Genomic DNA, 19,625 nt, shown 5'->3' with positions numbered 1-19,625 from the left:
TATATCATAATAATCATTTTGATATTTCAAGACAAATCTTCTAAGATAAATATTTAATATTTGTTTTTGTATATTTATATTTAAGGAATGCTCAATTTTAAGAGGACATAAAAGTCCAACAATATTTTTAAAAATATTTTTATTTATATACATTTTACTTTTCATGTTGTGCATTGTTCACCTTCCCGTTTTTCTTGTTTCTGATACTTTAACACATAATTGAATGTGAAGATGAACAATTCAAATTATGTTTGCATCTTTTGTAATCCAATATGGTTGATACATGTTGATAGGTTTTTGTTTGTGTAAACGTATTGAAAAGATATGTTTCAGCCGGTAATGATTATCATTATATTAGTTGATAATAATTTTTGTTTGTGTATATGATTGATAATACAAGCAACAACAGTTGATAATATTTATATTATACTTCCTCCATTTCATATTAATTTAATTTTTAAGATATTTTTTATTTTTTAAAATTAATTTAATTATTTAGTTTTCAAGACTACTTGTGGAGTTTTTTTTCCAATTTTATCCTTCATTAGTTAGTATTGAAGTAGTGTTTAATTAATATATAAATTTGAAAAATAATTAATAAGGGTAAAAATAAAAAAACTATATTCAATATGTAAAAATAATTATTTTTTTTGTATGTAATATTCTGGATTTTCTAAAAATTTATAGTTTTCTTTTCAGTAGGGGTAGGCATTCGGTATTTCGGTTCGGTTTCGTTTTTTTTTCCAATTTTTTCGGTTTTTGTAAATTGTGTACCGAATACCGAATTAAAATATTTCGGTTCGGTTTTTGTAAATTCGGTTCGGTTTTTATTAATTCGGTTCAGTTTGTTATTTCGGTTTTCAATGGGCCTGCTTAGTGGGCTTTTTAAATTTTTAAACTTTACAATTTTTTTTCAATTTTTGTTTGATTTTTCAACTTAATAGGCTAAAAAGTAAAAATAGACAATAAATCAAAGAAGTGCATTACTAATTTACTACCAAATATCAATATATCAATGATTCAATATGTCATTAGGCATTAACACCGCAAATTTTAAATTTACAATATCACTAAAACACACAATTTGAAATTCACAATGACACTAAAACAAAAATTGCATTGTAGATTTGTAGTTAATGTCTTCACAAATACAACATAATAACAATCTAACAAGTAACAATAAAGTCTTTCATGAGCTCATAATAAACAATAATAAGCAACAAACAATGTATTTTAAACTTCTTGTCTTCTTCCATGAGATTACTTTCAATTCAAATGTCAACAATAACAAACAACAATAATGAGTTTCTTGACTTTCTTCCATGAGATCGCTTTCAACTTTCAAGTGTCACGTGCCAACAAAATTATTTCTTCATTGTCTTGACCCTTGGACCTTTTAAGATAAAATCAAATATTAGAAACTTAGAATACTACTTTTAAGATTAAAAAATGATATGATTAAATAAATGATGTATTAAACTCACCGCTTGCAAGTCAATCATAGATCAACAATGGAAGAGTTTCTTCCACTATTTGCCATCTCTATATTAATAAAAAGAAACATGTTATACAAGATACAACACAATAAATATTTTGTTTTTTCCATAAATAAATAAAAAATAAGAAGTCTTACCAAGTTCAATTTTTTCAAGAAACTCCAAACTTTCTTCAACACAAATAGGCTTGGTTTCTTGTCTAAGCCAATCTTGGACACAAATAAGACATTACACACATTTGGGAGTCAATGAACTTCTAAAGAGATCTAGAATTTGACCACCGGTGCTAAATGCACATTCCGATGCCACACTCGACATAAGAATAGCCAATACATCTCGAGCCAACGGTGAAAGTACTGGAAATCTAGGAGAATTAACTTTCCACCAACTCAAAATATGAAAATCTTCAGATTCAGGTTCTTGGTCTTCAAGAAGATATTTATCCAACTCAGATTTAACACCTAAACTTCCAGAATCATTCTTTTGTTTCTTCATGTGCAACTTAGTTCTCAAAGAATTTTTGGACACATTTTAAGAAATACCACTAGCAGAAGAATCAGATGAGTCAGATGAAGATGGTTGACTTTCGGAACCTTTTCCATACTTACTTACATATATCGCAAACAAATCCCTCAAGTAATCCTCTACTTTCGTATTCACTACATTTCCCGTTTCTTCCCCAGGTATTTCTTCAAGAGCAAAATTAACATACACAAATTTATTGCGAGGATCCAAAACAGAAGCAATAAAAATCATTTTGTTCATTTTTTCAGGAGTCCCCCAATATTTCTTGAATTTTTCTTTCATTCCCGAAGCCATTTTACTCAAATCAAGGTCATCACTTGCTATACATAATTTCAAATAAGCATCAAGTTCACATATATCTTCAAAATGAACACTACAAGTAACATACTGTGAACCTGAAACTTTCAAAGTGAGTTCATAAAATTTTTCAAGAAACTTTGTGACATTCCTCACATTAGCCCAATCTTCATATTGAATTGACCCTGCGATACTTCCATCTGCACAAACATCAGTAGCAAGAAAAGAATTAAAATTACCATCATAAAGATCAAACCTCTCAAAAGCCTTATCAAACTTTTCTGCTGTGTCTAACATCAAATAGGTGGAATTCCACCTAGTAGGCACATCTAAAGACAACATCTTATCACATTCTATCTTTTGCATTTCAACACATTTCAAGAAATTTCTTGTCTTGAAGAAGATGATCTAACATATTTCACCATTTGTCTCACCCTTTTGATAGAAGGACCTATTTCTTTCAAACCATCTTGCACAATTAGATTAAGTATATGAGTCATACATCTCACATGGAGAAGCTTACCTTCCATCAAATTAGTTCCCCACATATCTAATTTTTTGGACAACTCTAAAACAGCCACATCATTTGAAGAGGCATTATCAACCGTAACAGTAAAAACGTTATCCAACTTCCAATCAAGTAAACAATTACTAAAATAGACTCATCCAAATGCTCACCTTTTTTACTAGTGATAGGACAAAAATTCAATATTCTTTTATGAAACACCCAATTCCTATTAATAAAGTGAGCAGTCAAACACATATAATTGATTCTTTGCACTGAAGTCTATGTGTCTGTTGTGAGACAAATTCTTGGTTGTATTTCTCTTAAAGATTGTTTCAAATTTATTCTCAATTCACCATAAACTTCATAACAATCCCTTGTTACGGTTCTATGAGAAGGAATATGAAACAAAGGCTGGACTTTACTCATAAACTTCTTAAAGCCTTCTTTTTCAACAAAACTAAAAGGTAGTTCATCCAAAATAATCATCTCAACTAAAGCTCTCCCACATACCTTTTGCTTAAATTTCCAATACTCTAAATTGTTATTTTGAATATTTAGTAATTTTTGAATACCGGGTGCAACAGTTGGAGGTTTATACACTTTACACCGATAAGTCAAATGTTGTTTTAGTCCACTTGTTCCATTTCTTGTTGTATCGGCAGCATAATATTGTTTACAATGTAAGCACTTTGCTTTAACTAATACACTATTTTCAAAAACCTTTTCAAAGTGTTGTCAAACAGGAGATCTAGGATCCATTTCTTTTCTTTTTTTTGTTATTTCTGTGCCAATCGACGGATCATTGCTATTACTAGGTGTATTATCCGTAGAATCAGCCATACTTATTCGACTTTGATCATCTACACCCATATTTAATTGTGTTTGTTCAACCATCTATATATATAAAAAAAATCACAATAAATTCACAATAACTAGTAACAAAAACAAAGTCAGAAAGAAAAAAAATGAAAAAAGTCAAGAAAAAAAATTAAAAAAAATGAAAACATACCTGCTGTCGCCTGTCTGCTGCTTCTCTCGCGGCTGCTGCTGCTTCTCTGGTGGACGACGGCGCTGCTGCTTCTGTGGTGGACAGCGGCGCTGCTGCTTCTTCTGGCGGCTGCCGGCGCTGCTGAAGTGCTGATGCTTCTGGTTGGAGCCTGGAGTAGAAGAGGAAGAGGAGAATGGAAGAGGAAGAAGAGCTGAAGAGGAGGAAAGAGGAAGATGAAAGGAGAAAAAAAATCTGTAGAAAGAGAGAGGAATAGCCTAATAGGAGTGATAGGGTTTCTTACTTTCTTTCTTTTTTTAAAAAATTATTTAATATTAATAGTTATTAATTAATATAATATAATTTATAAATTATAGTATAATATTTCGGTTTAAACCGAAATACCGAAAACCAAAATAATATGTACCAAAAATCGAACTGAAATACCGAAAAATACAAAAAATTAAATCGAATACCTAACAGAAAACCGAAATTTTGAATTCGGTGTTTTGGTTTTCCGTTGTTTATGCCCACCCCTACTTTTCAGAATAAATATTTTTGAAGATTTGAGTTCTAAATCTTTCTATGACCCTAACAAAATCGGAATAACAATCTCAATTCATTCAATTTAGATTTCAGAATTTGTTTATCATCTTCTTCAGTAAGTTTTCTAGCCTTCTTTTTTTTTTTTTACATTTCTTGTGTATCTAATGTTCTTTCTTTTCTATTTTTTTTTCAGAAACGAAAGTTTCAAAAATTTGAGTTCTAAATCGTTGCATGACCCTATAGTCATGACAAATCCAAATTCTAGCAAGAGATCTTCTTCAAAGAATAGACATGCATCAACTTCGAAAGATCCAAAAACCCCAAAGAAAAGGGGTAGAAAGACGGCACCTCTGATCATTCGACTAACACTACCTACGATATCAACATTTGTATCCCTATCCATCCTGATTTTTGTATCTTTTCATTAGTTGGATGATTGCTTCTTCTTTTTTTTTTTTTTAAAAAAAAGTATCGTTTATTTCATTGCACTCATGGAACACAAAATATTGTTGATACTTTTATGTCTAATACATTCCTTAATGTTTCATAGATAAAATTTTAAGTATCAGTTTATAATTTTTTGATATCTTTTTTTTTTTTATATTTATATAACGACAAATGAAATATTTAGGTATTTGTGTATCTACTATGTGTTGGACAAGAACATTCACGTATTTAATCTGTTTTAGTTGGATGGATAGTTGATATTTAGTATAAAATTGCATGAACATTGATGTATATAAGATTATTATTTAAGTATCATATTGGTATGTAGGGGTTATTTAGTATTTTCATATACTTTATTGTATCTAAAGTGAACAGAAATCATATTAGGAATATAAATTTTTGTGATGTTTTTTTTTTTTAAGTGTAAGTTTGACAATTTAGTATAAAGTTATATGAACATTAATGTATCAAAGTGCATGAACATATAAGATTATTGTTTAAGTATCATAATGGTATGTAGGTGTTATTTAGTATCAATTTTCATATACTTTATTGTATCTAAAGTGAACAGAAATCATATTAGGAATATAAATTTTTGTGATGTTTTTTTTAAGTGTGAGTCTGACTATTTAGTATAAAATTATATGAACATTAATGTATCAAAGTGCATGAACATATAAGATTATTGTTTAAGTATCATAATGGTATGTAGATGTTATTTAGTATCAATTTTCATATACTTTATTGTATCTAAAGTGAACAAAAATCATATTAGGAATATAAATTTTTGTGATGTTTTTTTCAAGTGTGAGTCTGACTATTTAGTATAAAATTATATGAACATTAATGTATCAAAGTGCATGAACATATAAGATTATTGTTTAAGTATCATAATGGTACGTAGGTGTTATTTAGTATCAATTTTCATATACTTTATTGTATCTAAATGAACAGAAATCACACTAGAAATATTGACACAATTATTGGCCGAAAATTGATTAGGACTTGTAATAAGATTTTGGAAAGCTAGTAGAGCTCTTTGGTCAGTCTCATTATAGGAAGAAAATGATACAGAAAATTGAATTAGAAAGAGAAAGAATCAATAAGATAATGTTATTCTTCATGATTGATTCAAAGCTAGATTTGTTTTTCAAATGTATTGTATTATTCAATTATATAGCACCACTTGTGTTGTTGAGTTGACAGAGCAATTGGTATTTTCTCAAGTCTTTACGATATCGCTATTTCCATAGTCTTCACAGCAAACATATCATGTACTATCACATCAATTATACAATACATTAATTGCACCCCTCTGTCTCCGATATCCATACAAGAACATCCGATAATTTAGTTATGAAATTTGTAAAATGATAATAGTTTGGGATAATGCCCAAAACCTCCTCAACCTATGCCCGAAATCTCAGAGACACACTCATACTATACTAAGGTCCTATTACCCCCTGAACTTATTTTATTAATATTTTTTTACCCCTTTTTAGCCTACGTGGCACTATCTTGTGGGCCCAACGATGGTTGACTTTTTTTTTCAAACTAGTATCACATAGGCTAAAAAGGGGTAGAAAATTACTTATAAAATAAGTTCGGGCGGATAATAGGACCTTAGTATAGTATAAGTGTGTCTCTGAAATTTCGGGCATAGGTTGAGGGAGTACTTGTGCATTTTTCCTAATAGTTTAGATTCTTTTTCAACCAATTCGCTCATCATTTAGTTGTGAGTATGTTTGTTGGTTATATGACATAGTCTGAATCGATGAATTTTTTGAAAAGACAATGAAAACTTTTAAAATTTTTAGTCTTAAATATGTTATTATATTTGTATGACTATAATATTTATTTTCTCATTATAGATAAAATGAAATATATATATTTTTTACAAACGTACTAATGAAGTTAAATGGTTTTGATTTCCACGAACCCAAGTCAACCTAAGGGTTATGCAGTGTAAGACAAGTTTGAAAAAAATGCTTATTGCTCGACTTAAGTTACCATCATAACACCACATGCATTTATATATATATATATATATATATATATATATATATATAAAAGGTTGCATTATATATATAGGGTGGTGTGTATGTAATTTTGTTCCTATCTTGTATTAAAGGTAGAGAGATAATTTCGATATATTCAGCTCAAGTAAGACATATCTAAATCGATAAAAAATACATAAGTGAAGAACCATATAAAAAATAATTTCTTGATGATCGTTATTATTATCGATTTATTACGTTACAAGTAGTTTTCTATTCTTAGGAGGGTACTTGTGCATTTTCCCTATACTTTATAATATTTTATATGCATATATAATATTATTAATGCGAGGAGTTACAAAAAAGTTAGGAGAAGAAGAAAAGTTAGACAAATATATATAGACATTTTCGGATTTTTTTAATTATTATTATTATTATTGATAAATATTATTAAATTAGATATTTTAGTTAGAAGTTAATCTAAGGAAATGTAAAAGATGATAAATATTATTAATTAGATATTTTGATAAAAAGTGCAAAAGTCATTAACATTTTTAGTTAAATTGATACAATTTAATATTAAGATTAAAGAGTTAAGTGTTTTATAACATTTTAATTTAAAGTAAGGATAAAATAATAATTCAACTTTTTTATTTTTTTTTAATTTCCACTTTTAGTAATATATAATAAAATATATGATCAATTGATTTGAGGATTCCCACAAACTTTTATTGAATTACAAGTAAAAGAATCAATAAGAAAATGTGCTTCTCCATTGGACATAGAATGTTTGTATTTAAAAAGTTCATTGTTATATTTATAGCACCAAACAAACAAAATATCGAAAAGGATAGACTCTAATTTCCAAAAATGTGAAAACAGACTAGTATGGAGGAGGAAAATAAGTAGCAAAAAGATTAATGTGAAAACAACATATTAAAAGGAGGATAATAAGAAACGAATCTGTCAATTTTTCACAAAATAGAATAAAAGTTGGGTAACTCAATAGAAAGAGAAGACAATATATAGTCTATGTAAACTCTTAAGTAAATTAGAGTTATAAGCACCTAATTTTTCTATGCTCGACTATGATAATCCTTCTATATACAATACATACTTATGAAATCAAGAGTTTATCGCCACAAACGTTTTTAGAAATCAAAAATTTATTTTAAATTATTTTTAACCTTGTCAAATACTTTTTCATTTATTTTAAGTCATTTTGACGTAATTTTGAGTTATTTTTGTTTTTGTTTAACATTTCTAGAGATAAAAAACATACATAAATGAAGGTTGTTAGATGAAGGGGCAAGGGAGTAGAGAAAATTAAAGGAAGAACACTCGTTATCAAAATCAAAGATACCACTAATTAAATATGAGTTCGGAGCCTAAAGGGTGAAAAATGTTAACAAAAATTTCAAAACAGTAAATGAATTTATTTTAAAAAACAAAACGGAAAATCGCTCACGAAGTAGCGATTTTGACTGCCAAAAAAAGCAAAATCGCTACTGCGATTTGTAAAATTTACTTGTTTTTAACCAAAAAAATTTCAACAAATCGATGCCACTGCAGCGATTTTTAAAATCAATTTTTTAATTATTTTTTAGATAAATCGTTGCAAAGGCAGTGATTTTATGTTAAATATTTTTATTATTATTATTTTGCTTTTTCAAAAAAAAAATTAAAATCAAATCGCTGCCTAGGCAGCGATTTTGAATCAATTTTTTTTTTAATTTTTTAAAATCAAATCGCTGCCAAGGCAACATATTTGAATCAATTTTTAAAAAAATTCAAATCGCTGTCAAGGCAACGATTTTGAATTAATTTTTTAAAATTATTTTATAATAAATCGCTGCAAAGGCATCAATGTTAATTTTTTTTAATTTTTAAGTAAATCGCTATCAGTGCAGCGATTTACTAATTTTTATTTTTTTAATTAGTTAATCGCTGCTGCTTATTTTAATTTTTTTAGTCTACTTTGATTTTTTTCATGGTAGTAAATCCTGCCTACTTTAATTTTTTTTAATGGTAGTAAATCGCTATATTTGAAGCAATTTTACTTCAATTATTATCATTTTTTAATATTAAATTACTATAGCGATTTCATAAACAACAATGTACTTATATATTCATACATATACTCACGATCATTACTTCCAATTGAAGTGTGCCATTATGGAAAAGTCTAGCCAAAATTTCAAACTTTTGAATTTTTTTCATCAGATTCAACTAATAGGTAAATAAAGTAATGTTTTCTTACTTCTTTAAATTATTTTTCTTATATGTAATATATTTATATTATTATTTTTATAGGTATGATCAAATTCAAAATGCAGTGAATTATTGTACACAAATTGTAAATAATAATGTTATGGGTGATGAACGAGTTGGTGAGTTGCACAATGATGAACCTTTCGAGTATGAATTAACAGACATCGATGATATGTATGACGATGATGATGATGATGATGTGGATAATGCACCTAATGCATCCGTTGAAGATCAAAGTATTAATTATCATTGTACAAAGATTCCATACTTAGATCACACTGAAGAAAATGCAGAAGATTTTATCTATACGAGAGATGATGGTTCCATTCGAACGACACTTTGGAATTCAAACAAACCTAAACATATCCAGTCAGGTTCGATTGTTGAAACTAAATATTTTGTAGTTGTTTATTTGTTTATTTATTTATTTATTTATGTTGATTAATTTTATTTGAATATGCAACTAGGTATGTTATATATGAATAAGATGCAAATGAAATCTGCAGTAAGAGCATATAGTCTTGCTATTAAAAAAGAATTTCTTTGTGATCAATCCAAGAGTAAAAGTTGGAAAGTTATTTGCAAGCGTCATGAGTTAGGGTGTGATTGGATGATTTGGTTTAGAGAGATTTCAAGCGGTATGTGGAAGACAGGAAAAATGGTTAAACTGCATACTTGTCTTACAGATAATTATAAAGAGGATCATTTCAATTTGAATGATAACATGATTGCCACTTCATTAATACCATATGTTATGCAAAATCCAGACATAAATATTAAGATGATCCGTGAAATTATCAAAAGAAAGCATCACTATACTCCTAGTTATAGAAAAGCACAAAAAGGTCGAAGAAAAGCATTTCGAATGGTTTATGTTGATTTTGAAAGTTCATTAAATGCATTACCTCGATACATGACTGCACTACAATTATTCAATCTAGGCACTATTATTGGAGTCCGGAGTTTAAAGGGTGAAAAATGTTAACAAAAATTTCAAAACGATATATAAACTTTTTTTTTTTAACTAAAACAACAAAATCGCTTAATCGCTGCTATATTGCAGCTATTTGTAAAAAAAATTACTTTTTTATAAAAAAAAAAATCCAACAAATCGCTGCCAAGGCAGCGATTTTCAAAATCAAAATTTTTTAATAAATCACTGCAAAGGCAGCGATTTTAAGTTAATTTTTTTTTTAGTTATTTTTTTGCTTTTTAATTTTTTTTTAAAATCAGATCTCTGCCTTGGATCAATTATTTTTTTTAAAAAAATAAAATCGCTTTTGAATCATTTTTTTAATAAATCGCTGCCTTAACAGTAATTTTAAACTGAATTTTTTTATTTTTTAAGTAAATCGCAATCTTAACAGTAATTTTAAACTGAATTTTTTTTATTTTTTAAGTAAATCGCAGTCAGTGCAGCAATATACAAAAAAAATTTATTATTTTTTTAAATTTTTAAGTAAATCGCTATCAGTGTAGCAATTTATGATTTTTTTTTAATTTTAAGTAAATCGCTGCCAGTGTAGCGGCTGCGATTTATGGGCGTTTTTTATTTTTTATTTTTTAATTATTTTTAAATAGTGCAGTGATTTACGGAATTTTTTTTTATTTTTAAAAACCTCTTCAAAAATAAATCCTGCCTATTTTCTAATTGTGTAGTAAAATTTCTGCAATTTTTTTTTTCGATTTACTCAAAAAGTTTTTTCTTTTTTAATCTTTAAAGTTAATCACATGTAAAACAAAAAATATTCACATGACAAATTCTTACCAAATTTTTTTACATGTCAACCTTTTACTAAAAAATTCACATGCATTTATATGAAATAGTGTTAAAGTCACATGATATATTATTATTTTCTTATAAATTGATTGAGTTGTTCATTCAAATTGTATTGTAGTTTTCCAATTTTTCAAAATTTTTAAAAGTGTTTTCTAGTTTTTCAATTTTTCAAAGTTTTTAAAAGCCTTTCTCTATAAGGGGAGTTTGAATTTATTTTATTTTTAATTTGTTTAATTAATTTTATACTTTTATATGATATTGTGGGTATATTCATCTTTTGATACTTATATTAATGTTAATATTTATTTTTATTTTTTGTGTATAGATATGCATCCGTCAAATGTGTACGTACATCCTGATCCAATAGAGCATGATGTATTAAAAATTCAAGTTCATCATCATCCGAAGAAATTTGTAATGGCAGCTTAAAAGAACAGAAGTCTTACTTATATACGCGTCGTGGTGATATTGAATTTTGGCAACATATAAAATATCATTCATTACATTCTCGCATTCGTCAGTATTTTGAAAATTGTTGATTTAAAGGAATTCTTGATGTAGGATGTGTGTCGTATGACTCCGGATTAATTTCTTCTTTAATTGAAAGGTGGCGTCCAGAAACATATACTTTTTCACATGCGAACTGGCGAGGCTATCATAACTTTACAAGATGTTGAAATTTTATTCGGAATGGTAATAGATGGCAGTCCTATTATTTTAAATGAAGCTTATGCTTTAGGGATTATAGGTAGACTAGAAATGATGTTTAAATTAACAGGATGGTTACCCGATAATAGTTGTTTTTCTGGTATTAGTAGATTGTTAACATATAAATTGATTGAGTATATTGAAAGTTTGGATGGTATTACTGATCACTCAACTGAGCATGAAGTGCAACAAAAATTTAGATTATATTAATTATGGTTATGTGGTGGATCAATATTTCCGGATAAATCTAATAATAATGTTAATTTGGACATTTTGATAGACATGAGAAATTTAGATGTAATGTCAACACAAGCATGGAGAGCAGTCGAATTATCATATTTATATAATTGCTCATGTCGTGCATCAATGAAAAAATTAAATGAAGTTTATGGATTTCTCTTTAGTGCATTTATACATATTTTTTAATTAAATATTTTTTTATATACTAGTAATATGCACTTTTAAATTTAAGTGTATTCTACGTAATGGTGAATTTTATTTATTGTAGATTTTGGCATGGGAACAAATTATTCTCCTGCAACCATTGTCAAAGCCTCTAAGGACCAAACAACTTGAAACTTCAACTGCGCTTGCACGTAAATGGACGCGACATAGAAATCATCAAAATGAGGCACGAATTGTAATCGGTGTGATTAGGGATGTACTAGCTAATCTAACTGATGAACAGGTATTTGATATTATTAGTATTTTAAACTATTCATATTTTAATTTCATTTTAAATAAAAATATCTTTGGTAGGTCTTTAGATGAGACACTTATGTTTCACTACCCAAGAAAATTATTTGAATAAAATGACGTATCATAGATTCTTGGTAGGTCCTTAAAAATAAGATACTATATGACATAATGGTACAAAAAAAATTATTTTATAAGATTGTTCATTTTCACGTTACATATTTTTTTTATTTTTCTGCCAATGTTATTTTTATAATTATCTTACTTAATTATTTTTTATAGTTTATTTGGCAACCTTATTCGGAAGATGTTATAATTGGATTGCCTGAGTGGTGTCGTAGGACAACATGTCTGTATGACACAGGTGCCACTTATTCATGAAATTTATCGTGAGTGGCACATGGTTTATCGTGTTGTGACACAGTTTGGTATTTACAACATATTCCTGGACCGTGTACCCAATTTTTCGAATATCATTTTAAGCGTGATAAACGATCCAAAATAAAACAAGAAGATATAGATGCATTTAACTACACACAATATTTATGGGAACAACGTCAATATCATATATTTCGACCTCCATTTGTAAGTGATCAAACAGATTACTTTCGTTGGTACATGAGGAATAATCACATGTTTATAGGAAATCCACAACATGTTGTACAAAAAGGGTATCAACACATGGCAGGAAGGCATGAGGCATTACCATGTATATTATGTAAATTTTAAATTATTATGTCGATCTTTAGTGATTTTTTTGTTATTAATATTTTTTTATTCATTATAGGCTAGGGGTCATGAAATGCAGTATCGTCAAACTCGAATGATTGAAAATGATGAAAATCAATCTAATGAAATTAGACAATATGCAGAGGAAGTTGCTCGTATTTCAATGGAGTAAATGAATGCGGCCTTCTAGAAAATGTGATTGAGCTTTGATCCTGATTACAATCCTCCCACTCAACACAATGAACCACCACCAGTACAAGTATCTCGCCGATCACGACAAGCAACACCGAGAGAGGGTGCACGTCGAGGTAGAAGGAGCGCTGGTGAAACAGTTGATTTTTCTGCAGGGCCCTCTAACACTAATGTGGAGACTTCCGAGCCTTATTATCCCACGTTTGATTTTTCTACAGGGCCCTCTAACACTAATGTTAATTTTTCTAGTCAGCAATCAGTTGGTTTTGTAACTCCAAAGATTTTGATATCTGATTTTGCGCAATTTAGTGGATCTCAATATGGTATTCAACATGGTATGCGTGTATTTTCCATACATAATTCTTCATTTGGTGGAAGATTAAATTTTTCTAATATAAGTATGATAATTTTCATAGATTTTTTTTTTTGCATATTTATTTAAATATATTATATTCTATTGTTTTATACGTAACTGTGTCCGATGATTCAAGATTTAATATAGGCATGCGACACAGTTACCTATAATATAATAGAATATAATATAATAAAATAAATATGCAAAAGAATTAAAAAAAATTACAAAAAATTAAAAAAAATATGAAAATTATCATACTTATATTAGAAAAATTCAATCTCCCACCAAATGGAGAATTATGTATAGAAAATTCATGCATACCATGTTGAATATCATATTAAGATCCACTAAATTGCGCAAAATCAGATATCGAAACCTGTGGAGTTACAAAACCAACTGATTGCTGACTAGAAAAATTAACATTAGTGTTAGAGGGCCCTGTAGAAAAATCAAACGTGGGATAATAAGGCTCGGGAGTCTCCACATTAGTGTTAGAGGGCCCTGCAGAAAAATCAATTGTTTCACCAGCGCTCCTTCTACCTCGACGTGCACCCTCTCTCGGTGTTGCTTGTCGTGATCGACGAGATACTTGTACTGGTGGTGGTTCATTGTTTTGAGTGAGAGGATTGTAATAGGATCAAAGCTCAATCGCATTTTCTAGAAGGCCGCATTCATTTACTCCATTGAAATACGAGCAACTTCCTCTGCATATTGTCTAATTTCATTAGATTGATTTTCATCATTTTCAATCATTCGAGTTTGACGATACTGCATTTCATGACCCCTAGCCTATAATGAATAAAAAAATATTAATAACAAAAAAATCACTAAAGATCGACATAATAATTTAAAATTTACATAATATACATGGTAATGCCTCATGCCTTCCTGCCATGTGTTGATACCCTTTTTGTACAACATGTTGTGGATTTCCTATAAACATGCGAATATGCCTCATGTACCAACGAAAGTAATCTGTTTGATCACTTACAAATGGAGGTCGAAATATATGATATTGACGTTGTTCCCATAAATATTGTGTGTAGTTAAATGCATCTATATCTTCTTGTTTTATTTTGAATCGTTTATCACGCTTAAAATGATATTCGAAAAATTGGGTACACGGTCCAGGAATATGTTGTAAATACCAAACTGTCTCACAACACGATTAACCATGTGCCACTCACGATAAATTTCATAAATAAGTGGCACCTGTGTCATACAGACATGTTGTCCTAACCGACACCACTCAGGCAATCCAATTATAACATCTTCCGAATAAGGTTGCCAAATAAACTATAAAAAATAATTAAGTAAGATAATTATAAAAATAACATTGGCAGAAAAATAAAAAAAATATGTAACGTGAAAATGAACAATCTTACAAAATAATTTTTTTGTACCATTATGTCATATAGTATCTTATTTTTATGGACCTACCAAGAATCTATGATATGTCGTTTTATTCAAATAATTTTCTTGGGTAGTGAAACATAAGTGCCTCATTTAAAGACCTATCAAAGATATTTTATTTAAAATGGAATTAAAATATGAATAGTTTAAAATACTAATAATATCAAATATCTGTTCATCAGTTAGATTAGCTAGTACATCCCTAATCACACCGATTACAATTCGTGCCTCATTTTGATGATTTCTACGTCGCGCCATTTACGTGCCAGTGCAGTTGAAGTCTCAAGTTGATTGGTCCTTAGAGGCTTTGACAATGATTGCAGGGGAATAATTTCGTTCACATGCCAAAATCTACAATAAATAAAATTCACCATTACGTAGAATACACTTAGATTTAAAAGTGCATATTACTAGTATATAAAAAAATATTTAATTAAAAAATATGTATACTTGCACTAAAGATAGAAATCCATAAATTTCATTTGATTTTTTCATTGATGCACGACATGAGCAATTATATAAATATGATAATGCGGCTGCTCCTCATGCTTGTGTTGACATTACACCTAAATTTCTCATGTCTATCAAAATGTCCAAATTAACATTATTATTAGATTTATCCGGAAATATTGATCCACCACATAACCATAATAAATATAATCTAAATCTTTATTGCACTTCATGCTCACTTGAGTGATCAGTAATACCATCCAAACCTTCAATATACTCAATCAATTTATATGTTAACAATCTACTAACACTAGAAAAACAACTATTATCGGGTAACCATCCTGTTAATTTAAACATCATTTCTTGTCTACCTATAATCCCTAAAGCATAAGCTTCATTTAAAATAATAGGACTGCCATCTATTACCATTCCGAATAAAATTTCAACATCTTGTAAAGTTATGATAGTCTCGCCAGTTCGTATGTGAAAAGTATATGTGTCTGGACGCCACCTTTCAATTAAAGAAGAAATTAATCCGGAGTCATACGACACACATCCTACATCAAGAATTCCTTTAAATCTACAATTTTTAAAATACACGAATGGGAGAATGTAATGAATGATATTTTATATGTTGTCAAAATTCAATATCACCACGACGTGTATATAAGTAAGACTTCTCTTCTTTTAAGCTACCATTCCAAATTCCTTCGGAATGATGATGAACTTGGATTTTTAATACATCATGCTCTACTGGATCAGTATGTACGTACACATTTGACGGATGCATATCTATACAGAAAAAAAATTAACATTAATATAAGTATCAAAATATGAATATATCTACAATATCATATAAAAATATAAAATTAATTAAACAAATTAAAAATAAAATAAATTCAAACTCACCTTATAGAGAAAAGACTTTTAAAAACTTTGAAAAATTGGAAAACTAAAAAAGGATTTTAAAAACTTTGGAAAATTGAAAAACTACAATACAACTTCAATGATCAATTCAATCATTTTATAAGAAAATAATAATGTAACATGTGACTTTGACACTATTTCTTATAAATTCCCGTGAACTTTTTTGTAAAAGTTTGACATGTGAATTTTTTTTTGTAAGAATATGACACGTGAATATTTTTTGTAAAGTTGACATGTGATAAACTTCAAAATTAATAAAAATTAGGAGTAAATCGATTCTTTTTTTTTTGCAGAAATTTTGCTACACAATTAGAAAATAGGCAGGATTTATTTTTTGGAGCGACTTTTTTTTAAAAAAAAAATCGTAAATCGCTGCTAGTGCAGCAATTTATTTTTAAAAAATAAAAATAAAAATAAAAAAACTCCTATAATCGCTGCACTGGCAGCAATTTATTTAATATTAAAAAAATTCATAAATTGTTGCACTGGCAGCAATTTTACTTTAAGAAATTACTAAAAAAATAATAAAATTCAGTAAATCGCTGCCTTTGTAGCGATTTGATTTTTTTTTAAAAAAAAAAGTTGATTCAAATGCAGCGATTTAATTTTAATTTTTTTAAAAAGCAACAAAATAATTAAAAAAAATTAACGTAAAATCGCTGCCTTTGCAGCGATTTATTAAAAAAATAATTAAAAAAATTTAATTTTGCAAAACTTTTGCAGCGATTTATTAAAAAAATAATTTAAAAAAATTGATTTTGAAAAACCTTTGCAGCGACTTATTAAAAAAATAATTTAAAAAAATTGATTTTGAAAATCGCTGCCTTGACAGCGATTTTCTTGGATTTTTTTTTTTAAAAAAGCAAATTTTAAATGCTTTTTTCGGCGGTCAAAATCGCTACTTCTTTAGCGATTTTGCCATTTTGATTAAAAAAAACTTTCATACACCGTTTTGAAATTTTTATTAACATTTTTCACCTTTTCGGCTCCGGACTCAATTAAATATCACTATTGAAATGGAGAGAAAAATAATTCATCAACTATCTTCTCAACCAATTCAAGATTCCTCGTACTTGAGAGTTAATATCTGAGATTGTTACTCAACTTTAAGTTGTTTACTTAAAAAGACACTCAATTTTGTTTTATAACTCAAAAGTCATTCAATTACTAATACTTCACTTAGAAAGTCACCTAACAATTTATATGTTAGAAAGTATTCAATCAATTTAAGTAATTTTTTCATTATATTTTATCTTAAACTATTTTTAAGAAAATAATATGATATCTATTTTAATTATTTTATTAATCAGCTCCAATTATTTAATTATAATTTTTCTTAAAAAAAAGTAAAAAACGTAGAGTAACAATTGATTTACCAAAAAGAAAAATTTGAAATGATAAGAAGTGACTAAAAAAAGGGCAGTAACGATCTTCTAGTATTTTCTTTAAATGAAAAGCTAGTAAAAGAAACAATAACTAAAATAATTATCCTTTTTTTAAAAAAAATAATTTAATTATTTTTTGTATTTTACAAAATTTAATGAAAATATTATTTAAATTGATTCAGTAACTTTCTAAGTTAAATATAAATAGTTAGGTAACTTTTAAAGTGAAACATCAATATTTGACTGACTGTTGAATTAAAAAATAAAATTGAGTAACTTTCTAAATAATTCACAAAAATTGAATGACTTTTTAAGTAAATATTAAAAATTGAGTAACCATTTGCGATATCATCTCTCTAGTTGATCGAAAAAGACTTCACCATAACAATTAATGTCACTGCAAATATTTTCAAATTGTGAAGATATATGTACTCTCACAAAACAAAGTGATTTATATATTATTATACGCCAAAAAGCAACATCTAAAAATCATTCACCGAAACAATATTAACTGCACACGTACTAACTCAAATAAATTAGTCTTCTCTATAAGTTTATATCGCGTAATCAAATTATTTATTGTTCATTTATTATATATTATATATTTAAATTAGGGTGTACAAAATTAAACCGAAAATCGAATCAAACAGTAAATCGAGTTAAATCGGAAAAAAATCGATTAGTGATTTGGTTTGGTGTTGGAAAAAAAAAACTCAACTATATTTGGGTTGGGTTGGTTTAAACTAAAAAGACCAATCTGAGCCCAAATCAACCCGACATTATATATATAATTTTAAAATTTTATTTATACGTAAAAATATCTACTTCGATATAATTTTTAAGTATCTCTTATACTTTTTCATATTTTTTATCTTTAAATATATTTATTTCATGTTTGGAATTTTGAATTCTTAATGATCTAATAAAGATTATAGTCCATACATATTGATAATTATAATAAAGTTTAAATAAAAAATCAAATTAATGCTAATGCAAAAAGAAATCAATTCAACACTAAGAATGACAATATTATTGAATATTTACTTTATAATTTTATATAGATTTAGATAATTAAAATACTTGATTTAATTTTACTTTCTTTTAATATTTAGTCATGTAACTAATACTTACTAAACTCATTTTAGCATGATTTATTACTTTAAATTATGATCAATTTCATTATGACTTATTAATTTGCAATACTTGTCTTACACGATTTTGTTATTATTATTATTATTATTATTATTATTATTATTTGGATATTTTAGTGTCATTAATCATATCATATTTTTTGTTATTTTCTTGAGAAATAACTGTCACGACCCAAAATGAGCCGCGAGTGGCACCCACATTTATCCTCTTATGTGAGCGAACCAACCAATCTAAACCACAACATAATGCGGAAGACTCAAAATCTTATTAATAAAACCAATAAATAAACATTCTAAAATTTATCAACTATTATCCCCAAAATCTGGAAGTCATCACCACAAGAACATCTATCCTCAAATTACTAAATCTACGAATATCTAGGAAGCTAAAATAAATAAAACAGCTAGTCCATGCCGGAACTTCAAGGCATCAAGACATGAAGAAGAAGATCCAGTCCAAGCTAGAAGCATTAGCTCACCCTGAGATCTGACGTGATGAAGACTGGCTAGAGTTGAGGACGAGTTGAAGACGATGGCACGTTTGCTGCACTCCACAAATAACAAAGAAAAACAAATACAAGTAGGGGTCAGTACAAAACACAAGTACTGAGTAGGTATCATCGGCCAACTCAAAATAGAAAGCAATATATTTCAGATAATAACATAAAATCAACTAATATTCTTAATAGGTGACAACAATATTTACCATAACCCTTGGTCACAACACCAAGCACATCTATGAGGACTCAAGCCTCCACACCATACTC

General features: G+C 28.0%; 1 long non-coding RNA gene and 2 pseudogenes across 1 annotated transcript; 1 reads left to right on the top strand and 2 right to left on the bottom strand.

Annotated features, from left to right (window-relative positions):
* Positions 1-1,171: 1,171 nt before the first annotated feature.
* Positions 1,172-1,723, bottom strand: LOC107016361. Its single transcript, XR_001456453.2, has 3 exons — positions 1,634-1,723; positions 1,485-1,542; positions 1,172-1,393 (listed from the first exon to the last, which is right to left on the bottom strand). It is a non-coding gene; the product is annotated as an uncharacterized LOC107016361 (long non-coding RNA).
* A 10,888-nt stretch (positions 1,724-12,611) lies between these two features.
* Positions 12,612-13,595, top strand: LOC107016452 (annotated as a pseudogene).
* Positions 13,596-13,779: 184 nt separating this feature from the next.
* LOC107017165 lies at positions 13,780-16,375 on the bottom strand (annotated as a pseudogene).
* Between the last annotated feature and the right edge of the window lie 3,250 nt (positions 16,376-19,625).

This window comes from Solanum pennellii, chromosome 4, assembly GCF_001406875.1.
Source record: "Solanum pennellii chromosome 4, SPENNV200".
Taxonomy (NCBI): Eukaryota; Viridiplantae; Streptophyta; class Magnoliopsida; order Solanales; family Solanaceae; genus Solanum; species Solanum pennellii.
The sequence above is the reverse complement of the archived record's forward strand: the minus strand, read 5'-3'. Positions and strand labels throughout refer to the sequence as shown.